Here is a 27,601-nt window from a genome sequence, read left to right on the forward strand (position 1 = left end):
AAATGAAGGAAATATACTTAAATCAGCTTATGTCCAGTTGATGTATGCAGACAAATCTCAGTAGCAGCAACTCTACTTAAAATGATTACCAGAGATGTAACCAACACAGGTTTTAAAGTTATCAGAAAACCCCCAAGCTAATTAACACTTAAAGGAATTTCAGTGCAGTTTAACAACTAGTGCAGAGCTTCAGACACACACACAAGACAGTTTCTACAGAGCTAGATCTGAGAAATCAGTCCCCAAGTTATAACAACCACAATAAAATGAAGGAAATATACTTAAATCAGCTTATGTCCAGTTGATGTATGCAGACAAATCTCAGTAGCAGCAACTCTACTTAAAATGATTACCAGAGATGTAACCAACACAGGTTTTAAAGTTATCAGAAAACCCCCAAGCTAATTAACACTTAAAGGAATTTCAGTGCAGTTTAACAACTAGTGCAGAGCTTCAGACACACACACAAGACAGTTTCAACAGAGCTAGATCTGAGAAATCAGTCCCCAAGTTATAACAACCACAATAAAATGAAGGAAATATACTTAAATCAGCTTATGTCCAGTTGATGTATGCAGACAAATCTCAGTAGCAGCAACTCTACTTAAAATGATTACCAGAGATGTAACCAACACAGGTTTTAAAGTTATCGGAAAACCCCCAAGCTAATTAACACTTAAAGGAATTTCAGTGCAGTTTAACAACTAGTGCAGAGCTTCAGACACACACACAAGACAGTTTCTACAGAGCTAGATCTGAGAAATCAGTCCCCAAGTTATAACAACCACAATAAAATGAAGGAAATATATGGCTTAAATCCCAGCTTAATTCAGTTGAGCAGCCAGTAGCAAGTAACTTACTTAAAACTGATGAACAGATTACCAGAGATGTTTAAAACACAGTTAAAAACCCCCAAGCTAATTAACACTTAAAAGGAATTTAATCAGTGCAGTTTAACAACTAGTGCAGAGCTTCACCATAATAAAGGAAATATACTTAAATCGCTTATGTCCAGTTTGATGTATGCAGACAAATCTCAGTAGCAGCAGCAACTCTAAAAATGATTTACCAGAGATGTACCAACACAGGTTTTTTTCAGTGCAGTTTAACAGTTAACAACCAGAGAGCTCAGACACACACACAACAAGACAGTTTCAACAGAGCTAGATGAGAAATCAGTCCCCAAGTTATAACAACCACAATAAAAGTTGATGCAGACAAATCTCAGTAGCAGCAACTCTACTTAAAATGTCAGACACACACAAGACAGTTTCTACAGAAATCAGTCCCCAAGTTATAACAACCACAATAAAATGAAGGAAATATACTTAAATCAGCTTATGTCCAGTTGATGTATGCAGACAAATCTCAGTAGCAGCAACTCTACTTAAAATGATTACCAGAGATGTAACCAACACAGGTTTTAAAGTTATCGGAAAACCCCCCAAGCTAATTAACACTTAAAGGAATTTCAGTGCAGTTTAACAACTAGTGCAGAGCTTCAGACACACACACAAGACAGTTTCAACAGAGCTAGATCTGAGAAATCAGTCCCCAAGTTATAACAACCACAATAAAATGAAGGAAATATACTTAAATCAGCTTATGTCCAGTTGATGTATGCAGACAAATCTCAGTAGCAGCAACTCTACTTAAAATGATTACCAGAGATGTAACCAACACAGGTTTTAAAGTTATCGGAAAACCCCCCAAGCTAATTAACACTTAAAGGAATTTCAGTGCAGTTTAACAACTAGTGCAGAGCTTCAGACACACACACAAGACAGTTTCTACAGAGCTAGATCTGAGAAATCAGTCCCCAAGTTATAACAACCACAATAAAATGAAGGAAATATACTTAAATCAGCTTATGTCCAGTTGATGTATGCAGACAAATCTCAGTAGCAGCAACTCTACTTAAAATGATAATGTTAGCAAAGCTGTCAAGGTTCATGCTTATAAAATTGAGATACCTCTTTGGACTATAGCTTGAGTGACATCTTATTCGTGACAGCCATCTCCAGGCCAGCAGCCAAGATGGGGCAAGTCCATGCCCGTGTAAGTCTGATGTTGTCTTGTTTCCAGTGATCTGGTACATATTGGTGACCTTAGTTGAGCTGTGCCAGGCTTGGGTATGCAGGGGGTATACAAATGAAACTGGCATGTAGTCGCATAGGGCAGGTTGTTTTACTGCTCAATGTTATACATAGTTTAATTACACAAGACTGGATTAGTGCTGCTGTTTTTCCTTTATAAAGCTATCCACATGTTTTGATTATGTCTCAGAAAGTACATCACTTTATAAGTTCATATATAGGAGCAAGTTCACCCAAGAGTATTACTCGGTGGCAGTGAGCATTTATGTTTGTAACATACCTCTCAAATCTGGGCAGCATATCTAGTGTCACTTTATTTATTTGTTTATCTTTCTGTCATCTGCACATTTAGGGACACAAATAAGAATGATTCATGTTTTGTGCTGGGATCATCATCAACCCCATTTTCTACTTGGTGTTGGGGTGTTGTGTCAACTGTCTCCATCTTTTCTGATTCAGTGCCACTCTGCTGCCTTTTTCCATGGTCATACCTGATGGTCGCAGGTCTTCTTTCATGCAGTCCATATATGTTTTTGCTGGACGCTCTTGATTAATCTTTCCTTCTACCTGTCTCTCCCAAATCATCGTCACTGGATTGTCCTCTGCTTTCCTGCACATGTGCCTGAACCACCATAATCTGTTCTCTGACCTTCTCTGTAATTGGAGCTATTTTGCTTCAGCAATGATGTTCTCATTTCTTCGTCTGCCCCACATTGTGCATCCTACCTCCCATCTGAGGCACTACCTCTCCATCATCTCTTGCATCCTCAGCTGTTTTGCCTTCACTGCCCAGGTTTCTGTACCATACAGTAGCACTGTTCATATCACTGTTTTGTACAACTTAATTTTCAGCTTTGTTGCCATTCTTCTGTCATGTGCTACTCCTGATGCTCTTGTGCCAGTTGGCTGTAGCCCCTCTGATTCTATCTTTGACGTCCTCATTTAGACTTCCATTCTATACCACCACCTCTTCCAGATACTTGAATCTGTTAACCTCTTCCACGATTTTTCCCTCCTGTCTCTGTTTTCAATTTCTTCTGATTTTCCCTTTGTGATGACATGACAACTGTTTTGTCTGTACTTGGTTTTATCCCATGAGCCTTCAGTTGTTCATTCTATTTCCCTGTCATTTGCTGAAGTTCTTGTTTAGCATCTGCTTGCAATATCACATTATCTGCATACAGAAGCTTTGTTAATCTGTCCCCTCTGGCCTGTTTGCTAATGTAGTCCATCATCTGTATGAATAGCATTGGGTTCAGAGCTGAGCCCTGATGCTTACCTACCCCTCTGTGAATCTGAACTCTGTTCATTCTTGTGTGATAGAATTATTGAAGGCAATGGACAATGACTCAATCAGTGTTTCAAGGACTTCAAAGCATTGCCCATATCAGCTTTCTTGGCACCTTGTCATATGTTTTTTCCAAGTCTAGGAATGCCTATTTGATCTCTTTCCTCATCTCTACCTTCTTTTCCTGTATATGTCTCACTGAAGACATTGGATCAGTTGTGCTGCATCCTGATCTGAATCTGAACTGCTCATCTCCCATTTTACTTTCTACTACTCTGCATATTTGTTTTAGTCACCCTGTCCAGTACTTTATCGGTTTGTTATACCTCAAAATGACCTAAAAGGTGGCTGCCATGGCTAGTATGAGTTTGTTTTACAGTCAATGTTTTTGCCTTCCTGATGTCATTTTAGGGGTACAGAATGAAATCCCTGTTATGAGCGGATCCTTGGCTGTGGTTTCTCTCTCATTAGTTTACAACAGTACTGTGCTGCCTACTTATCCCTATTATGAGAGGATCCTTGGCTGTGGTTTCTCTCTCATTAGTTTACAACAGTATTGTGCTGCCTACTTATCCCTATTATGAGGGGGATCCTTGGCTGTAGTTTCTCTCATTAGTTTACAACAGTCCTGTGCTGCCTACTTATCCCTATTATGAGGGGATCCTTGGCTGTGGTTTCTCTCATTAGTTTATAGCAGTACTGTGCTGCCTACTTATCCCTATTATGAGGGGATCCTTGGCTGTGGTTTCTCTCATTAGTTTACAACAGTCCTGTGCTGCCTACTTATCCCTATTATGAGGGGATCCTTGGCTGTGGTTTCTCTCATTAGTTTACAACAGTACTGTGCTGCCTACTTATCCCTATTATGAGGGGATCCTTGGCTGTGGTTTCTCTCATTAGTTTACAACAGTACTGTGCTGCCTACTTATCCCTATTATGAGAGGATCCTTGGCTGTGGTTTTCTCTCTCATTAGTTTACAACAGTACTGTGCTGCCTACTTATCCCTATTATGAGAGGATCCTTGGCTGTGGTTTATCTCTCATTAGTTTACAACAGTACTGTGCTGCCTACTTATCCCTATTATGAGGGGATCCTTGGCTGTGGTTTCTCTGTCATTAGTTTACAACAGGTACTGTGCTGCCTACTTATCCCTATTATGAGAGGATCCTTGGCTGTGGTTTCTCTCTCATTAGTTTACAACAGTACTGTGCTGCCTACTTATCCCTATTATGAGGGGATCCTTGGCTGTGGTTTCTCTCTCATTAGTTTACAACAGTCCTGTGCTGCCTACTTATCCCTATTATGAGGGGATCCTTGGCTGTGGTTTCTCTCTCATTAGTTTACAACAGTACTGTGCTGCCTACTTATCCCTGTTATGAGGGGATCCTTGGCTGTGGTTTCTCTCATTAGTTTACAACAGTCCTGTGCTGCCTACTTATCCCTATTATGAGAGGATCCTTGGCTGTGGTTTCTCTCATTAGTTTACAACAGTCCTGTGCTGCCTACTTATCCCTATTATGAGGGGATCCTTGGCTGTGGTTTCTCTCTCATTAGTTTACAACAGTACTGTGCTGCCTACGTATCCCTATTATGAGGGGATCCTTGGCTGTGGTTTCTCTCTTATTAGTTTACAACAGTCCTGTGCTGTCTACTTATCCCTATTATGAGGGGATCCTTGGCTGTGGTTTCTCTCTCATTAGTTTACAACAGTCCTGTGCTGCCTACTTATCCCTATTATGAGGGGATCCTTGGCTGTGGTTTCTCTCTCATTAGTTTACAACAGTCCTGTGCTGTCTACTTATCTACTTATCCCTATTACAAGGGGATCCTTGGCTGTGGTTTCTCTCTCATTAGTTTACAACAGTACTGTGCTGCCTACCTATCCCTATTATGAGGGGATCCTTAGCTGTGGTGTTCTCTCTCATTAGTTTACAGCAGTTATGCGCTGCCTACTTATCCCTATTATGAGGGGATCCTTGGCTGTGGTTTCTCTCATTAGTTTACAACAGTCCTTTGCTGCCTACTTATCCCTATTATGAGGGGATCCTTGGCTGTGGTTTCTCTCATTAGTTTACAACAGTCCTGTGCTGCCTACTTATCCCTATTATGAGAGGATCCTTGGCTGTGGTTTCTCTCATTAGTTTACACCAGTACTGTGCTGCCTACTTTACACTGTCAGCATCAATCTTATTTTGCTTCATTTGATTTTCATTAATGGTCATGTGGTGTAACCAAGTTAATTGTATGATCACCACCTGTCCCTCATTGGGAGGGATAGTCCTTGTTTGGGCAGTTATGTCCTGCGAAAAAAACTATAACAAAAAAATGTCTATGTTTTCTTTAATAGTTGCATAAAACAGTTAGTTTGTATCTGAAACACAAAAATGTTATATGAAATAGCAAACGATTAAGGAAGGTATAGTCTCTGAAGATTGGGGACAGTGAGGAGAAATTTGGGTATCGCCGTTCCTCTTTTGTCCAAAAGTCACCAGTTTGGGGAGGGATTGAAAGGATAGAGTTAAATTTGGGAGAGAAATCAGGGATGTCTCTGAAGATCAGGGACCTATCGTGGCAACAGCTTGGTCTGACGAAGCTGCTGCAGACCTGGAGGAATGTAGTTTGAGGACTGCATCTTGGTTATATATAAAATGTCCTTCTACAATTAAGCATCTGACCACAGTTGTCAATCCCGCATAAAGGCCAATAAAACTAAAGGACTGGGCAATGACAGACTACTTTGAACCTGAAATGCTACTGTAAAGGTGCTTGCCAGCTATGTACAACCTTTCCAACTAGCAGAGAATGAATACAACCATTTTCACTGCTTCTTACAGCAGTCAAGCTATACATTTCCACAAAAAACAGGTCACAGTTGCAATTCTGCCAAACAAAGCTGAAATCTTTCTGTACAGTACCTCTCCATGTTTATGAAGTGCAGTGCAATATGTCACAGCTTTACTAGGTCCCCACCTCAGCATCACGTCTGCAGCAGCATAGGCAGACCAAACTATTGCCCCAATAATGGAAAAGTACCCTTGATTGTTAATGATCTGCTCAAAAGATTAATAACCTGAAGGTCATAATCAACCCTGTACCTCGTGTCTATGAAGTGAAGACCTCAATCATTATGATAAACCCACCCCAGAATACTATAAATTTGATCCGAATTAGACCAAATATAAAAATCTGGACATTTTACGAAATTCTGGACAGTTGTATTGAAATGTATGTTTTTGTGATCTTAAATACCTGTGTTATTAATTTGTTCAATTACATTTTTTGTGATCTTAAATACGTGTGTTATTTATTTTTACTTAACTATCCCTTTTAATTAAAAAAAATATTATTTCGCAAAGGGGCGCCTTGGGAAAACCTGGATTCGACAAGGGAGCCAAGAATCGAAAAGGTTTGGGAACCACTGACTTAATGTATTTAAAAAAAATTGCTCTCAGATATAAAAATAGATTCCCATTCAAGCAATACTAAATTTGCATAAATGGGGACAAACAAAGCCCCCATAACTGATACCTTAATCTGTTTGTAATATTCCCCTTCAAAAAATTTAATTATTTTCTAAAACTAAGGTTGTAAGTTCATTTATTAAGTTTATCTTTTCAATATCTAAACCAGAATATTTAAACATGCTACTATAAAAAAACTTTAAACCCCTCTCTTTCAGTATAGAAGTAAATAAATGTATAGCATCGACTGTAAGAAAAATTAAATCTTTTGACCATATCTCATTCTTTAAATGTCCTAAAAAAATCCCAAGAATCCACCACTAAGTGCTCTACTTTAGAGTAAAAAGATTTCAGCCATCTGTCAATTATTACCCCAAGGGTTTTTGACTTACTTCCAGAGACAATAGGCCAAAATGGTGGCTTTTCAACACTCTTATGGATCTTGGGATTTCCAAAAATAGTAGCTATTACTTGTAGGTTAGTATTAGGCTAGCTGCCCTTGTGGGCCATTTTCAGCCTAGCCAATTACCCCATGTGAGAATCAAATCCTGCACCTTATGTTTGTAAGGTAAACACCTTAACCATTATGCCAACCTCTGACCCCCATACTGGTTTGTTAATAACTAAATAATTATAAACACCAAAAGTTAATCTTTGGTCAAGTCAATACAATAATTACAAACATCAAAATGTAATCTTTGGTCAAGTCAATACTCTTCTAAATAAGAATGAATTATTTTATAGGCTATATTAATTTCATTTAATGAAACGGGAATATAAGTATCAATATCTCCTAACATATCATACATTACTTTGTAATATTCGAAAGAATCAAAATAATACTATCCCACCTTTATCAGGTTTCATTACTCAAATAGTATTGTCATTTCTAAGCTTCTGAAATAAAATCTATCCTTCTCTAGTTAAATTGAACCAATTCATCCTTTTCTTATCATATTTGACTTGTAAATGTATTTATTTAACATTTGTTTACCGGGAAACTCTGACTTGGAACAAAAACAATTTTCAGCGGAGGCCCAGGAAGAAATACTCTTTCATATCAAGTAGATAGTCAGCTTTCCTTTGATAACCATGTTGCCAAAGTGGTTAGAAAATCCTTCTATGTGACCCATCTGATCACGAAAGGGTTCGCATCAAGATCTAAGGATGTAATGGTGCCCCTCTACTCTTCCCTCATCAGACCCATTACTGAGTACAATGCACCAATTGGAATGTACCTGGCTAGACATCTCCATCAGCTGAAGAGACCACAAAGGTACCTAACCAAGAGGATTACTGGCCTCAAACAGTTGCCCTATGCAGCACGATTGAAAAAGCTAAGACTGCTCTCTGTTACATACCACTTTCTCAGAGGTGATCTCTGTCTAACATACAGAGCCATGTCCAACCCAGAATTGTTGAACATGCTCCATCTTAGCAAAACCAAATCTACTCGAGCTACAAGCTCTAGGGAGATAAACCTCAACACAACAATGAATAGAACATGCTGGAGGGATAGATTCCCTTTGCAGAGACTTCCCTTACTATGGAACAGGGTCCCGATCTACATAAGACAGAGCCCCTCACTATCACTCTTCAAGAAGAACCTTGATGAGTGGATGGGTAACAGAAAATTCACACCGGGGATCACACCAACAGCACTACTAGATAGGGGTCAAGGGTACTAGCTGCTAGTACAAGGGTCTAGGGAACTACTAAAGGGGCGGTGAATACCGCACAACGTGGCTGGGCTAATATATGCCTTCGGGCAGATAGCCCAGTACCAACCTATGAACCTATGAACCTATGAACATGGGGGGAAACCCATATGAATGCAGGGAGGACATATAACAGAAGGCTCCCTGGCAGAGAATCGAACCAGAGAACTTCTTGCTGTGAGGTGACAATGCAACCGCCACACCACTGCACCATCCAAATCATAAATGTCATCAATGTCATCTATTAATGCATTTTCTAAAATTGATAGAGTATGGTGTAGTTAAATAAATTAGTATTCTTTCCTACATTTTTCTTGTCTTTAAAATATATGGCCAAATTCAATTTCCTAATAAGCAACTTAGCTTCAGTTAGAGTATCTACCAGGTTAAATCTCTTTGTGGGTATAAATTTTAACACCTTAGAAAATAACGAAAAATGCTCTTTAACAATTTCCTGCTTTGTGTAGTTGTAAATATGAAAATCATTATAAGTGTAAATATAGTTGTTAGTTATTGCTATCAATAGTGATGCCAATTCACTTCCTGTTGTGCACTCTTGTGGGATTTGCCATTCCCTCTGTCCTGTTCTGACATGTGTGGGGTTTGAAATTCCATCTGACCTGACTCTATGTGGTTCATGTTGCTGTACCTGCTGTTGTTGTGTCTTTCAGCTTTTCCCGGTTAGGGGTCGCCACAGCGGAACTCCGGTCCGCTAATGATTGGCTGTAGATTTTTACGTGCCGAGTTGCCAGCTCTGACACACAACCTTCGACGAAGGTATGCCCATTCACTCATGTCTCCACGCAGAAGATGCTCTAGCTGAGAATCCAACCGGACAGCGTCTTACTGTGAGGCGACAACACTACCGCAGCACCACCACCACAGTTTCCATGAGTGAAAATTTGATGTGTCACCATTATACTTAAAATCCATTATTTTTTATTATTAAAAGATCCCTTTACTATCCCTTTCTTTCAAAATTAGTCATATCCCAAGAATAAGCCTGTTTATACCATTACTGGGTAAGGTCCCTGTCTAACTTTTTTTTTTTTACTGTATATTTTAAAACATTTCATTTCCACAATAGAAAATTGCTTGTGATAAAATACCTCCCATTGTTTAAAAATCAAATAGTTTTTAATATCATTATTAAGTTTTTCAACTTCATTCAAATCCAATCTTAAAGGTACTTTAAAAATTCTTAAACCCTAATGTACAATTTTTAACTCTATACATTTAGTTAAAAAGGCTCTGTCAATTTGCAACTGTTTAACTTTAAATATTTTTTTTCCTCAAACAACAAAATCAAGTCCTTTAAAGGTTCACAAGAAAAAGGATCTCTTTCTCCATCTTTCCGGTCCACGTAACCACATTCAGTATTAACATTAAAGTCATTACAAATAAAATGTTCAAAGCCGGCTGGCCTTTTTCCAGTTTATATATTACCAGCTGAAAAGCACTCTTTCTGAAAAATGCATTTTTTTCTCATTCATACCAGCTCTCACTGCACCTATCATACTTTTAGCACCTTTATTGGACTGGGAAGATGCCACAGCTATACAAGTCTTTTTTAGCACTGTCCCCTTTTGGTCTGGCACCACATCATATATATTCCTCACTTAATTGGCTTAACATGCATTCTCTATTAGATTTCTGGCCAGCCTGCAATACTAAACTGCCATTTTCTGTAGCAAAACCATCTCCACAATCCAAAACATTACTGTGTGGGTACACAAATGATGTAAAACAGATTTCTGCATCTGAAGTGAGGTGCTTTCCAATTGGCTAATAAGCTCTATTAGCTGAGTAAGTTCACATTTTACTATTTGAATCTCCAAGTTCATTTTATTAAACTTGTCACAATGGACCAGGGAGAAAAGTGATGAGACTTCATCCAAGGAATCCATACTGATGACTGCCCACAACAAAAATACAACCAAAACAGTCAAAGTAAATCAAGTGACACTAATTCCACAACCAACAAATATAAAATAAAAAAACAGATAGTATTGCAGCAGTCAATTCAATTGAAACACAACTTAAAACATGACCTACCTGACTCACTTGGATCCCTATTTAATCACAGCCTGTGAACTGGCTATGTTCCAGCAGTGGAGGACAGCAACAGTAATCCCTTTGCACAATGGGGGGATCATCACCCGACCCTGGGAATTACAGGCTCATAAACTTGACTAGCCTCATCTGCAGGCCATGGAAAGAATCATTGTGGACTTTATTAACAAGGACATAGGTGATCTCCAAACTCTGGACCCAACCCAATTCCAGTTCATTAAATGTAGATCATGCCTGTTAAACATGGTTGACTTCTTTGAGAAAGTCACCCAGATCCTGGACGAGGGAAAGACAGTGCATATCACCTATCCTGACCTAGCCAAGGCATTGCACACAATCCCCCACTCAGTTATTATAGACAAACTCTCCCATTTGGGAATTAACTCCTACATTACCAGATGGGTAGCCAACTGGCTCACTGACAGGACACATACTGTCAAAGTGGGTGACCTCATCTCTAGCAAAAGACCACTCACCAGTGGTGTACCACAGGGTTCTGTGCTGGGCCCTTTACTGTTCAGAATTTATTTCTCAGATGTCTAGGCAAACTTGGGCAGCCTGTGGCTGACCAAGTTCACTGATGATTGCAAATTGAGAGCTGTCATTGAGTCCCCCGATGATATTAATATACTACAGTCCAGGTTAATGCAGGCAAATGATTGGTGCCAAAGACACAAATTAAAGCTAAATGCAAAACAATGCATTTTTTATTATTCTCTTTGGGAAAGCTGACATCCCTACTAATTACATTATAGACAGCACCCCCCAAAGTGTAGACCCCATTGTACATGATCTGGGTACTCAGGCTGACAGCAACCTGAACTTTGGCCACCGTGTACCATAGTAGTAAGGAAATCTTTCTATTTGGCACATCTTATAAGTAAAGGCATCACATCTAGATCTAAGGATGTTATAATTCCATTATATTTGGCTCTCATTAGATCAATAATTGAGTACAATGCTCCCTTTTGCATGTACCTCACCAGACACCTGCAACTATTGGAGAGACCATACAGGGTACACAAAACAAGTCTTATGCAGAAAGACTGAAAGCTATGTCACTGTTTTCTGTGTCCTACAGGTTGCTAAGGGGTGACCTTTGTCCGGACCTGATGGACATGCTACAGATTCATAAATGAAACTGCACAAGGGTCATTTGTTCCATGGATCTTGGCCTCTGACATGAACAGGTCATGCTGGAGAGAACATCTCCCAGAGACTGCCACTTCTCTGGAACAAGCTTCCAGTTCACAAGAAACACAGCACCTCCTTGACTGTCCTCAAACACAACCTTGATCAATGGATGGGTGATGCAAATTCACTTCTGGAGTGGTGCCCATGTCCCTCTTGGACAAAGGAGGTCGGTATTAACTACCATAGACCCTTACTTCTGCAAACTTCATTCACCTAATCACTGACAGTTGGGGCAACTTGGCATAAATATGGCTAGCCTTGTAAGGGCTCTAGTGCCATTAGCCTAGTAACTATGAACCTATGAAAGCTTTTCTGCAATCACTTAAAATCTGTCCTCCAATAACTTAGAGCATTATAGCTACTGTTTCAGATATTCCACGGCAAACTACGTTTTGACAACTTAAATGACAAAATGTTAATTATAGGCTATATGCTATGCCTTCTACAAAAACATATAATTTTTTTCTTGTTATTGTTGCCTCTACCACTCACTGAGTCTGCAAAACATTGTTTAACTCCAACATATGTACCCTATTTTACTGCATTTTATGTATTAATTTTATTGCTATCTTAAACTATGTGATGTCACCATTATGCTTTTTCAACTTATTCTAACAACACATTAATTATGGTTATATTGTTATATTTCCTAGAGCTTGTCTCCCCAGGCCTCAACTAAAAATGGCTTTATGTCTAGCCGATCTTTTCTAGTTATCAAGTGGAATAAATAAATAAATAAATAAATAAAATAACTATGCATATTTGTAAATAATGCCATTAGAAGAATTTAATGTAAAACTATTTCCTGCTTGTACCATACATGCTAATGACTGTTTTAATGTGCTTATATATATATATATATATATATATATATATATATATATATATATATATATATATATATATATATATATTGTTTATATCTAAGAAGCTTTTCTGTTCATATCACAGACTGAATACATACTATTCTTGAATTCCTCAAAGGTGTGTGATGACCATGTAATTTACTTATTTCTTTTAAAGGTAGGTAAGGTAAACTAAATCACTAGGATCTGTGAGTAGTCACACCCTAGTTACAATAATAACAAGGGAATAAACATGTAGAGCAAAGGAATAGGATGGCACAGCAGTCGAGTGGTCTACACTTCTGCTACATACCACTTGGTTCTTCAGTTTGATTCTCAGCTGAGGTGCCTTCTGTATAGAATCTGCATGTCCTCCCTTTGTCTGTGTGGGTTTTACCCTACATCCCAAAGATATCCCCTAGGTGAAATGGACTTCCTCTAAACTGCCTGAATGAATCTGTTTTTCTTGAAATGGCTAGCATCCCATTCAGCATCAGTTCCTCTGCCTTGAGCCAAATGAGTACCAGGATAGGTTCCAGCTACCCAATGACATTGAACTAGATTAAGCAGAAAAAAAATCTAAGAAGGAATGAGTATATAAACCAATCATAATCCATCCCAAAAGTCATCTGTAAACTTTTCCAAAAATATAAAATTACATTTTGTGAAATGATGAACATTCTCACAGACATACAATAGTACATTACCACTGACTGCAGTGAGTACTGAAGGTAGGTGTATAGTGCTGTGGAGGAAGTTTCAGCCTGCATCTAAAAATTGCTTTTGTGGAAATATATGAAAAAGATACCAGAAAATATAATGTTGAAAGGTATTGTGTAACTGATATAATAGAGCTGTTAAAAGTATATATGTTTAAAATTAATCATAATGATAACTGATGCTAAATAATATAAGATGTTTATGAATATTATTTACCATGCTGTAATTCCCATCATGGATCACCACCCACCAGGAAAGAGAGGTAGGAGGTCAAGTATAATGCCACTCAAGTGGCAGGCAGTTATGAGGCAAATTAAGACAAACTAGACCTTGGCAATGGACAGTGACTTTTGGAACATGAAATGTCACCTTATGGCTAGGACAGTTTTGAAAGGTGATTGAAAAATATCAACTAGACTTAGTTGTTCATACCTCTTGTACACAGCATTGTTTCTGAAACTGGTCTTCCTGATCAGGAGTGTTCAGGACAGGTGTGGGGATACTCACACATCCTAGCTCAGTGTAACTAAGTTGAAGTAAGTGCCAGTAGCCAAGAGGACTACCTTAAAGTGGCTGAACCTTGTCTGCTGTTTGTGCATATGCATCTAACAGCTATTCCGCAATTCAGCCTTCATAAACACCATGGGTGCAGTACTTGACAGGGTACTACCTAGGAATTCTGTAGCTCTACTGGGAGATTCATCAACACTAATGTGGGTATTAGTGAGATACCTAGAGGGAAACTGATTAGGAAGAACAGTCTGCATCATCTTAACCTGAATGGTGAACTATTATTCTGTGGTGATTATAGAATGTCCATAAAAACAGGCATAATGCAAGGATACTCTTAAGTGTATGCTGTATCAGTGCACCTTGAGGCAATGTTCAGTGACTGACTTTGCAGTAATATCATTGAGCATGATGCCATACATTCCGTGAATTCAGACCAAGAGAGCTTATGAGCTTCTGCCAGATCACTGTTTAATGTTGACCCATTTAGACAACTGAGCCAGTAGTAGAACAGAACCAGGAAGCTCAAACTTGTACTGTCAGTGTTGTAGGAATGCCTTGACAATGATTTTGTTCAACTTCCACCTACCGAAGAGCTTCTTATGTGTGGACTGCCTCAAAGCTCTTTCACGCTACTTGGTCACCGACAGACTGCTAAGGGAAGATCTATGGCTGACCTAAAAATCACCCTCTGATCTTGCTCTGATGGACCAGTTCCTCATCTGCCAAACAAATAGCATCAGAATTACCTGATCTGGGAACCTAAACCACATCTGCAACATAAATAGGACATGTTAGATTGACAGGTGTGTGTGTCTCAGAGGCTAACCCTTTTTCTGGAAAAGGCTTCCCATCCATGTGAAGCAGACTTTTTCCCTAACCCAATTCAACCAAAATTTGGATCAGTGGATGGGAAATCAGAAATTTACCCCTGGTCTGACACCTATGTCTTAATTAGACAGAAGCCTATGTACACCTCTTAAAATAGCCCTAGATTATCAAAACTTGTCAGATACATTTGGGAAGCATAGTCAAGTTTAAGGACCCCCCATCAGGGTTGTCAGCCTAGTAATCACCTATGAACTTGCCTGGGGGGGGGTCATAGACTTGGAGTATGAATGGATCTGTTCAACACTTCAATAGATGGGGCAGCATCAAAGAGCTGTGCCCAAAAGGTTTTCATCATTTGTTATGGTGGTACCACTTGATATACTAGTAGATAACAGTAGTGACAGAAGCTGTCAGTTTAAACAAGGAGGCCTTATATGCAGTGCTATTAGGGTGGGTTTCAATGGTTTCACTAACTATCTACAAACAAGGAAAGCAGCAGCTGGGTAATCACTAAAATGGAGATACTTGTGTGAGAGGAGTTTAGCAAAGGACCGGAGAATTCATTTTTGATGCCCTCACAGAGGTCCTGGCAAACCATCCAGTGATTCAGGAGGAGGAGATGGAATGTTTCCTGGGTTCTACTCAGCAAAGATGGAGAAACACTGCCCTAACTGAGAGCATTGTTGAAGATGAAAGGAAAACTTTGAGGAAATCCTGAATCTACTGGATATATCCATCTCTGAGTAGACAGTGCCACATCAGACAGAATTTGAATCGATTCAACTGACCATGGTGATTAATCAGTTCTGCTGTGGCAAGACCATAGGACTGAATGGGATCCATCAGAAAATGTTAAAGAAAGTGAAGATTTTTGGAGTGTTGTGATTGGCAATTCTTTTCAGTGCTGCATGTAAGGCTAAGATAGTACCTCTAAATGCACAAACTGTGTCAGTGGTCCCCATTTTCAAAAGTAGGCCGGGTGATTTTTTTCACTTCTTAGGGGTATCATTCTCCCTAGTCTCCTCTGGAAAGTTTACACTAGGATTCTTCCAATAGTCAAGCCTCTGATTCAGGAGGAATCTGCAGATTCTTTCCTTTCCATGGAGCAATGGATCAACTCCTCTTCCTTGTAGAGATATTGAGTGGATTGTGGAAGTTTGTCAATACTATCTACTTGTGTTTTGTTGACCTGTGACTTGGAGAAGGCATAAAATGCTGTACCCAACAATGTCTTGTGAGAAGTGCTGCAAAACGAATACAGAAGCTGTTGTGATACAGAAGACAAGGACTTTTCAGTGAAAATCTGTTGAGTACCATTCAGTTCCTTTGTGTGAGGAATGAGAGATCTATCTGCATTTTGAGAATTAAGTCAAATAGCTTCATGGTTGACATGGCATTGTATATTTTCTGTCTCCTCCTGGTTGTGATTTCCTTGAATTGTATATCAAGGTGCTGCCAAGGTCTAGAGAGTATCCAATTTGGGGATGTGAAGGTTATATTTTTATTTGCAGATATTATCCTCAAGTGATATTGATTTCCAACATGCAATTAAGTGATTCATTACTGAGTGTTTGGGGAGATGCAATGAAATTGAGCATCTCCAAAGCACAGGTCATGAGTCTCTCTGGAAAAAAATGGATTGTTGTCTGCTAGCAAGTGGGAACTAGCTACTTTAGGTGGAGGAATTTTAGTGTCTTTGGATCTCATTCATAAAAGAGGGCAGAAAGGATTCAGAGATTGGCCAGTGAGCTTCTGGAGTGCTGACAGTACTACATGCATTGTTCTAGACTGTGGTGGGGAAATGATATCTGAATCTTAGGAAGAAGTTCTCAATTTACCATTAAGTCTGTGTCCTCTTCCTTATCTAAGGTCATGAGCTTTGGGTTGGTACAAAAAGGATGAAATCACCGGAAATATGTTGCAGAACTGAGTTTCCTTAAAATGATAGCTGAGGAAGCAGAAGTGAGATTCCCTAAAAGGATAGCTGAGCTCACATTTTGAAGTAGACTGAGAATGTCTGCACTCAGGAGGACCACAGCACACAGGCACTTCTCTTCAACAGTGAGAGGAGTCAGTTGACGTGGTCCTGGCAGCTTGTAAGGATGTCCCCTGAGTGCCTCCCATGGTAAGAGTACCAAGCAAATCCCCAGAGTAGGACAAACCAGGATAGACATTGGATATTTATAGACACTATATCTTTCATCCTACATGGAATCACTTAGAGATCCTGCATGATGAGCTGGAATCAGTTGCTGTGTTTAGAGAAGGCTGTTCTAACCTGTTTATTGTACTACCATATGACCCTCAGCAAGGCAAGCAGTTTAGAAAGCAATGATGATGGAGATTATGAAGCATTTTCATTTTAGGTGAACATTTTACATTACAGTTGAGTTTTCAATTATTTTTAATCATGCATGCAATTTGTAAAAAAATTGGCACAGCTGTTTTGCTGCTACCCGCAATATTTTCAGCTATAAGATTATGGAGAATGTTCCTCACCTGGAGGCCTGCAACCAGCATTTTAGTTATTATACAAACCAGGCGTCCACCAAAGCTGCTAACATAAAAATCTTTTATTCGGAACATATGTTCTGAATAAAAGATTTTTATGTTAGCAGCTTTGGTGGACGCCTGGTTCGTATATTTCTGTGTATACATTTTTGTTCTATTGGGTGACCTTTGCTGATTTGAGTATTTTATTTTACTTGTTCATTTTAGTTATTATCTATAGTATTAAACCTCAAACAATCTTACAAAAGCAAGAGAAAAGGGATCCCAGACAAGTTTTAACTGCCAAGCGCGTTCATTTTTTTTATTAAACAGAACTTCATCAGAGATAAAACCAAATACACAAACCAAGTTTAAAACAAGTATCAAATGAATCACATGATTATCCCTAACCAATAAAATTCTTCTCTCTGTTCCCTTTGTTCATCTTAAAGTTACAGTGTATATAAAACCATGTTCAAAAAATATAACTAGGCACTAACCAAACAGAAGTGTTACTCTCTAGCTGAAAATGGTCTAGTGTTGCTGACACAACTCCAAATATAATTGTTCTGGAATGAAAACATATTTCTGTAGAATGAATGACTATGACTACTTTTAACAACTTTAAACAACAGTATTTAGCATTTAAAGTCTTTGTGCTATCAGAAAACATTTAATGTTTACTATCTGCCTGCAGTCTTATTTGCCACCAGGATTCATGGCATTCAAGTAGGACATTTTAATTGTCAACAAACTCTTTCATACTGACATCATCTAATACAAAAAAAATGGACTTTTTTTGAAATTAGTACACATTTGGGAGTGTCTGTCTGATGAATTAATAGTGTCTTTTTGCTTTATAGCCAAAGTGTGTTCATAAATTCTTCTTGACAGCTTCCTAACAGTTTTTTTCCAACATAAAACCCTGAGCAGGAATCACAAGATGCTAAATAAACCAGTCTTTGTGAATCACAATTATATCTGTTTCTGGCCCAAAGGTTTAAATTCAGTGCCTTAATATGAATCTTGGAAATGTTGGTAATAAATCAACACTGCTTACACCTGCTACATTTGTTAGTATCAAATCAATTTGTTTCTAATGGTGCAGTTTGATGTGTTCTAACATGGATTTCACATTGTGAATTTTTTTGGTCTGGTATCTCTAGTATTAGTTATCTAAATGGTGCCTGTACCCAGACAAAGATGTTACAGTGATTACTGCATGCATTCCAAAAAACTGAAAGTTGTTTGCTAAAATGCACATTATACCAAAATACATGAATCACACAAGTAATAGGATGAATTACTTTGTAGTGTCTATTTTTACAGGAGTGAAGCCCCTAGCATCTCCCCTGTGCATTTATATTATTATTATGAACTTATACAACCTTGGTGAAAGATGGATACCTTATTTTACAATAAAATATGATATTCATGTTTTTTCTTTGGGTTGTACAAATTGAAACGAGAACCAGACTATAACAGACATGCAGTGGTACAGACTCCACATAGGTTCATAGGTTCATAGGTGTTTACTAGTCTAACAACCACAAGGGCCTTTTTACGCCTAGCCATGCATCCCAACTCTCTAACAAGTACTGATACCCTTGGTAAGGGTAAGCAGGGGCCTGAGAGATAAACCATTTAAAGGTTATCTGTCTGCATCAGAGATATAGGTGCCAAACCAGGGATAATTTTCTGGTTTCCCATCCAATTGTGCAAGTTGCACTTGAATTCGATTAGGGAGGAACTCTGATTTGCATGGATGGGGAGCCTGCTCCATAGATGGGGTCGTCTCTGGGATACATATCTATCTCTCCAGCAGGTCCTATTTATATCACAGGCAAGGTTTAAGTCTTTAGAATGGGTAATTCAGGTACTGTCTGTTTTGTGGATATGCAGGAGGTCCATCAGAGTAGGGTTTGACAATGCCCTGTATGCCAGGCATAGATCTCCCCTCAAAAGCCTGTATGAAACAGAATACAGGGATAGGGCCTTAAGGCGGTCTGCATAGGACATATTACTTACGCCCTGTATTCTTTTAGTGAGGAACATCTGTGGACATTTCAGTTGTTGTATATGCCTGGTTAGATATATACCAAAGGGGGTGTTGTACTCAATGAGGGTTACAAGAAGCCTTGCCTTCTACAAAACCCAGACCACAATGCACTTAAGTTTTCATATTTTTTTTCTTTCTGGTGTGGCTTACTTGAATGTATCTTTCTGTGTACTATTTACAGTCATTCTGTGCTTTATTCATACATGGAGAAGATAAAAAGCATGTATGCTTTGTTAACTGAGTTGTCTAGCAGCATGGTGACTCATTCTCAGTTGAGGCCTATGAGGTCAGTACACATAATGAAAATGCAGATTTGTAACAAATAATACAAACTTCTAAAGTGCAAGCACTGTTAATGTACATTTTGTGTAAAGTAGTATAAAATTATAAACTGACCAAAATAATACAAATGCAACATTTGACAACCATACTGGCATGCAAGCAACAGGAAGAGAGTAACAGGAAATGTATAACCAAATAAAATAACCAAATATAAACAGGTAGAGAGAAAGTCTGTGAGTTCAGTCTATGTAACCACATCCTATTATGAATGTATATCTAGTACATTATTAAAGGAATATGCTCTGGTTAGGACAAGAAATGGCAGATGTGTTGCAGGGGTATGGAGAGAGTAGGAAATCAGACAAGAAACTGGTTTGCTTGGTGAGGTAGGCAATACAACTTACAAGGGATGTAATGTTGTTAGGAGATGCCCTTGTAGCGGAGACATTTTATATGAGTAACAGAGCAACAGTAATTTTTTTTTAAATTCTGCAACAATTTTCTATTTTGTGGTTTATTTCTCTGAGAAGCTTGGTGCAGATACTGTCAGAGCAGTTTGAAAAACAGATCATATCAAAACTGGTTATGGCTTCTTTTAGAAACTTATTTTTTTACATCACTCTGATAAGTAAACATATGCAGTATAATTTTTAACACCAACTCAGATGAAAAATAGAATATATGACTCTAAAACATTAACTTTACATTTTACATTAACTTTAATTTTGTGTGTGTGCACAGCATGGCAATCACCTAAAATAGACTTTACAATAACATATAAAAAAGGCTTAAAAAGATGAGAGAACATTGTGTTGTGTTAATCACCCTGCATATAACGTCATGCATCTATTGTGTTTCCCTGGGCTGAGAATGAAATTGGTCCAGTGAGATTAGTGCTGTACCCCAGTTAACCAATTCAAACTAAAATAATATAATATAAAGCACTTAGAATGATTCTGTTGCTTTAGTACTGCAGAGAAGCAAGATATGAATAATACAGCAATAACCCATGGCTGGGTGTGGATAATGCTGGCTTTACCTATGGTTGGTGTGATCTGGTCACAATGGTAAAGCCTGAATGACCAAACAAAGCAAATCATGTGTAAATCAGCATTACCCACACCCAGCCATGGGTTATTGCTATTATACATTATTTAAAAAAGAATTAACTTATTTTTCTTAAATAATCTCCATGTATAACGGTGCCATGCTGCTTTTCTGCATTTTTCTCTGACATCATAGGACTTTCGTGATGTACTGCGCATGTGTATGGGACTTGCATTCCCACACTTACACAGTACATCAGTGCTGTGTAAAGAAAGCAACAGAGAAAGGAAGATCTCCATTGTGTTTTTTTTTTTTTTTGGTTCTTTTTAATGAAAATAAAAATGAAATCCAGAGACTTCAAATGTACAGGAGAGACGACACAGAGAAAATATAAGGATAATCAGGCATGTTTCTCTAGTTTTGCACAACATACCTGATTATCCTTGCATTTTTCTCTGTCCCATCTCTCCCATTCTTTTGAAGTCTCTGTTTTTTGTAAGTTTATTTTCTTTTTACAAATTAAAGAAAAGTAGAATTTTCGTAGTATATATTAACAGAAGAAAGTCTAGGCAACTGGACTTTTTTCCATTTATAAATGCTTGATTTACAACAGGCACATTGGTTCGGCTGACCAATCAGCATGCTTGTTTTTGAATGTTAACGTCCATTGTATAATTTTATAAATATATATATATATATATATATATATATATATATATATATTTATTTATATGAATTTTCTATCAAGAACAGAGTTAGGAGACTGAAATACTTACAAAATGCCATGCATCATCTAATTTATTTTTTCTTGAATGTATCATAACTTTATTCTGCTATACAGCTGCTGCAACCCTCTAATGTTAAGTTGTCATTCTCGCCTTCATTCTTGCTGGATGGGTTCAGAACCGATCATCGGCTCTGACTCGGCCTATACTATAGCTCGAGAGCTATTTTTTACCGGCTCGAGGCAGCCCTATATCCCACAATACCATGCGCTAACTCTCCAGATCTCGTTTGCTGCTTCGCTGCGAGGTTGCCTTTTTTTGCCGGCTCAGGTCAGTAAAAGAAATTTAGCAAATTCTTCTAAACTTGAGGTTAGTTTTTTTCAGATTAGTTCCCTATCGATATTGTTTTACCTAATTACTTATTAGTAATTTTTCGTTAAGCCCTACCCACCCCTTTAGTAAATTTTTTATAATCGGGCCTATGGGCTTTAGTTTTTTGCTTACTCTTCCCCTTATTGTGTGTGTGACTTGTTGTGTTAGTCAGCCCCTTTAACTCCCCCTTGTGTGAAAGTCAAGTGAGTGTGTGTGCTGACTGTGTTACTGTCTTTAGGGTAACAATGTCCAAAGACGCTAAGGTCTCGAGATTCAAGAAGTGTAACTCGTGCTGTCAGAAAATGTCTCTGACAGACAGTCACACTTTTTGTGTCTACTTCTTGGGACCTTTGCACCTGCAGGACTCTTGTTCCATCTGCCACGGATTTAGTTCAAGAGTCCTGCAGGAGCATCATAATAAGCTTATTTTGAGGGGCTTATTGAAGCCCGATGACTCCCCATCCAAGTCTTACTCGGGGAAGTCGTCTAAGCCCGCCAAGCCCTCGGCTCCAGTTTCTGAGTTGAGGGCTGGCAAAACTGAGATTGCTCTGACATCAGCTCCAGTCGGAGCTGATGCGAGCAAGATTGTATCCACTCCGAAACCTGTATCGGAGCCGACATCAGCGTGCAAACGCTCTAGATCTCCCTCATTAGAGTCCGTCCGATCGGCTCCAAGATCACCCCTTCTATCGGAGCGGAGTCATAGGACTCATTCCTTCAGGTCATCTAGACTTTCCAACCACGATATCGAGAGGGTGGTTAGTAGACTCATAAAATCTCAGGCACTGGCCCAAATGCTCCAAAGCCCGTCTCACCAGACTGTGGCTCCCTCGGTGCTGCCTTCGATTCCTCCTCCGACTCTCCAGTCCAGTTCGGAGCGGAGTTTGTCGGAACCGTAACCTTGCCCACATCGGAGCAGATATTTCCACCTTCAGCTCTGGCATTGTCAGCTCTGACTTCTTCATTGGTACCGTCCATGGAGAAGTTCGGGCGCCGAGACTCCATTGTCGGCTCCGAGGGGGTGAGTGGCATCGGACCCTTGTCCAACCCCACTCTCCCTCTCGGAGCTTCGGCTCTGGTTAGTTCGGCCCCAACATCATTCTCGGAGCCTTCTCTGTCGGTGCCGGGGGCGGTTCTGGTATCTTCGGAGCCGGGACTGTCTTTGGTGCCTGATAGGGGGGCTTTTGAGGTGATGAGGAGCGTGCTGGATCCAGTGTCCACTCCAAGGTTGGGTTCTTCAACTCCTCCCTTTACAGTGCCTGTTACGGTCTCTGGCCATCCTCTTGCAACTGATAGCAGAGATCCAACGCATAGGGTACCCACTTTGGGTGTCTCATCCTCCTCCGAGGCCTCTCCTGAAGCTTCAGGAGAGCCACCTAGGAAAAGAAAGTGCAAGAGGAAGCACGTAGACTCTCCTGAGTCTCTAACCTCGGACACCGACTTGGATGAGTTGGAGGGCTCCCCCAGATCCCCCTCTGAAGATGTCTCTTTTTCAGACATACTAGAGATCCTGAAACAGAGGGGGAATTTGTCCACACTCAAACCCTCCGAGGACGAGTCGGTTTACCTTGATGCCTTTGGATCTCACCCTTTCACCTCCTGGGTGTCCCCCCCTTTCGATCCACTGATGGAAGTGGTGGCCAGAAAGGCATGGGCAGCTCCTGACTCCATGGAACCTACCCCTAGGAAGCCTTCAAAATTTATTTCTGCTCCGGTGGACAAGACATTTCTCACCAAAGGTGTCTCGGTAGATGCTATGGTGGTAGCAGCCACCACTAAGAAGGAATTAGCTGATCCTTCTGTACCTGTTCATCCTCCTAACAAAGAGTCCAGGACCATGGACAGGTACGGTAAGCGGACATTTGCTTCAGCGACCTTTGCTATGTGATCGCTGAACTATTTATGTCATTTCACCCGCCTTCAGAGAGATTTGCTCAAAGAACTGGGTGAAACTGTACAGGATCCTTCTGCTGCAGGGTATCAGGACAAGATTTACTCCCAGCTGGCTACCCTGAATTCCATTGCCAATTTCTCCATGCGGCTTATCTCTTATGCAGCCAATGGAGTGAGTAGGGCCGCAGGCACAGGTGTTGCATTGAGACGTCATGCCTGGATGCGACTCTGTAATTTTGCTGATCCCTTCAAGGCGTCCTTCACCAACACCCCCTTTGATGGTTCAGAATTGTTTGGACCTCAGGTGAAGAATACCCTCACCGGGTGCGAGCAAGATGGTAAGACTCTCTCTCTGCCGTGGGAGTCCATTTTTCCACACCATCTAGACCATACCCCAAAGGTCAGAGGGGTGGAAAGATGTGGTTCCGTAAACCACAGGGAGTCACGCCCACCACACGTGGTGAAATTCCCCCTAGAGGTAGGGGGGGAACAACAATAGACACCACCCCAGGGGCAGAGGGGGTCCACAGAACCAGGGTTCCAGGGAGTCCTTCCCTGACCAACCCTTTCAGCATCCCTGAGAAGCTGCCCGACTGTCCACCTTCGGAGGCAGTCGGGGGAAGATTATCTCTGTACCCGGAAGCCTGGCAATCCCTCTCTCAAGACAAATGGGTACAGTTGATTATATCCGAGGGTTACAAAATCCCCTTCATTTCCCCTCCAAACCAATTGCCAAGACCCCTCCCAGACGTACCACCCAGACAAAGGGGTCAGGCACAGCTGGAAATAGAAAAGCTGTTAAAAAAAAAGAGTCATCCAGGCAGTCCCAGCAGACCAGCTAGGATCCGGAATCTACTCCAGGTTCTTTTTGGTACCAAAAAAGACAGGAGACTGGAGAACCATTTTGGATCTCAGCAGACTGAACAAATCTGTGCAGAAGACAAAATTTCGGATGGTAACGCTGCAGTCCATTCTGCCCTTCTTGGGCAGAGACAACTGGATGTGCTCGTTAGACCTACAGGATGCGTACTATCACATAAAAATACACAGGCGCTCCAGGAGATTTCTCCGCTTTCAGCTGGGAGCCAGTCATTACCAATTCAGAGCCCTGCCCTTTGGTCTCACCACAGCCCCCCGGGTGTTCACCAAATGTTTGGCAGTGGTCACGGCTCACCTGAGACAAAAAGGATTCCAGGTGCTTCCATATTTAGACAACTGGCTCATTACTGCTACCACCAAGCAGCATCTTATCATAACCAGGGATTACACCATTCACATTTGCAACAGGTTAGGTATTTCCATAAATTTTGCAAAATCCTTCTTGTCACCTTGTCAATGTATAAACTTCATAGGTGCCGTGTTAAACACCACAGAAATGTCTGCAACTTTAACACCTCAGAGAGTGATAGATATACGTCAGAATGTCCACCTTCTGATTCAGTCCAACAAAGTTCAAGTCAAGTTAGTACTGAAAACACTGGGCCTCATGGCAGCGGCGATTCCCCTTCTTCCCTTAGCCCGCTTCCACATGAGAATTCTTCAGTGGATGCTTTTCTCTCAGTGGTCCTACCAACAACTTCCTATGACTCTCAACATCTTGATAACCCCGACTTGCAAGAAACACCTCGCCTGGTGGATGGTCTCCCCCCTCAACTTCTTCAGGGCAGACCCTTTGTTCTTCCCCCTCCAGTTGCCACGGTGACAATGGATGCCTCCCTGATCGGGTGGGGGAGACATTATCAGGGCAGGGCTGTCCAGGGCACGTGGCAACAATTAGAATGCCACCTGCACATAAATGTCCTAGAGATGAGAGCAGTGTTTTTATCATTGCGAGCCCTTCAGGACTCTCTTCCCACGGGCACTATAGCAGTTCAAATGGACAATATGACCATAGTGTGGTACATAAACAAGCAGGGCAGAACAAAGTCCTACCCCCTATGTCAAGAAGCACTCAGACTTTGGCAGTGGACGATCTCCTCTCAACGGTTTCTGATAGCAACGCACATCCCCGGGAGATCCAACGTCATAGCGGACAGATTGAGCAGAGCGATTCTCATGCCTCACGAGTGGTCTCTAAATCAAGTGGTAGTAGAGAGAATTTTCCAGAAGTGGGGCCAGCCTTGCTGCAACCTTTTTGCAACACCTCAAAACAGCAAGTGCCTCGACTTCTTCACTCTCTTCCCCCTACCAGGCCACCCCCCCCCCCCAGAGATGCTCTACTCCACGATTGGCCGCGGGGTCTTCTATACGCTTTTCACCCTTTTCCTTTGATCCCAAAGTTAATTCAGAAAGCAACTGCATTGAGATCCAAAATGATCCTCATTGCTCCTTACTGGCCTCGACAAGTATGGTTTCCGTTCCTACACCGATACCTTCTGGAACAGCCCTGGCATCTGGAACCATTTCCAGATCTTTTGACCCATCTGACGGGCAAGCTGCACCAGTCTCTTCAGTCCCTCAACCTCACAGCTTGGTTGCTCCACTTCCAACCATAGCCAGGCTTCCCTTCATTTCTCTTCCCGTCTGTGACATTATTCTTGCCTCCCATAAGTCTAATACCAGGAAGACTTATGAGAGCAAATGGAAGCGTTTTTCTTTCTGGGCACAAGCTAGGTCCTTAGACCCTTTTCATGCTCCAATTCACAAAGTTCTTGATTTTCTGGCAGAGCTTTTTCATGCAGGTTCATCGGCAGCCACTATCAGAGTTCAACTAGCGGCCATTGCTAATTTCCACGTAGGACTTTCGGAAACCAGTATTATGTCCCATAAACTCTGTAAAGCTTTCCTCAAGGGCATATTCTTACTCAGACCTCCCATTAAGGATCCTCCTCCACAATGGGACCTGAATTTAGTGTTATCTTCACTAATTCTTCCTCCCTTTGAGCCTGCAGCTTCTTGTTCTCTTAAGCTCCTCTCTTGGAAGACTCTGTTTTTGGTGGCTATAACTTCTGCCGGCAGAGTGTCAGAGCTTAAAGCCTTGTCTACCCGTTCCCCTTATTTGGTCTTTCATAAAGACAGAGTAGCTCTGAGAACAAACCCTTCCTTTCTACCTAAAGTTTCTTCTGAATCAAATCTGAATCACACTATTCAGTTGCCGGTTTTCTTCCCAAATTATTCAAACCGGGCTGAACAGAAACTACATTCCTTGGATGTTCATTGCCAATTGCGGTATAATCTAGACAGAACAAAACAATTCAGGAAGTCAGAACAGCTCTTCCTTTCTTATGCTGACAGGAGGAAAGGACTTCCAGTTTCAAAGGTAACCCTTTCTAGATGGTTAGCTTCCATCATTACCTTTGTCTACGAGTTGAGACATAAACAACTTCCTTCAAAACCTAAGGCTCATTCAACCAGGGCGCTATCGACTTCAACAGCCTTTCAAGCAATGTTACCTTTAGATGCCATTTGTGCAGCAGCTACTTGGGCCTCTCAACATACCTTTATTACCCATTACAAACTGAATATAGCCTCCAGAAATAGAGCTGACTTTGGTTCCACTGTACTCAGGAGTCTGTTCCGTTGAGCCACCCAGGACCAAGGTGCTAGGGAAGCTGTCCCATCCAGCAAGAATGAAGGTGAGAATGACAACTTAACATTAAGAAGTTATGTACCTACCATAACGTTCCATGTTAGTTGTCTTCTTCTCGCCTTCTTTCTTGCGTCCCTCCCTCCTGCCCCCTAGCCTAGACAGACTTGAAGGTTCTGAGATCCTTCTATTTCATGATGTTGCCCCTTTTTCCAAGGTTCCCATATCATGACTACTATTGCCAGGGAGACTGTTTATATATATATATTGTTTTTTTGTTAGTAACAAAAAATTCTATGCTATGTGTTAGCTGCCAAACGAGATCTTGGGAGTTAGTGCATGGTATTGTGGGATATAGCGCTGCCTCGAGCCGGTAAAAAATAGCTCTCAAGCTATAGTATAGGCCGAGTCGGAGCTGAGGATCGGCTCCGAACCCATCCAGCAAGAAAGAAGGCGAGAAGAAGACAACT

This window comes from Protopterus annectens, chromosome 8.part0, assembly GCF_019279795.1.
Source record: "Protopterus annectens isolate FY-2018-M chromosome 8.part0, PAN1.0, whole genome shotgun sequence".
NCBI classification, from domain to species: Eukaryota; Metazoa; Chordata; order Ceratodontiformes; family Protopteridae; genus Protopterus; species Protopterus annectens.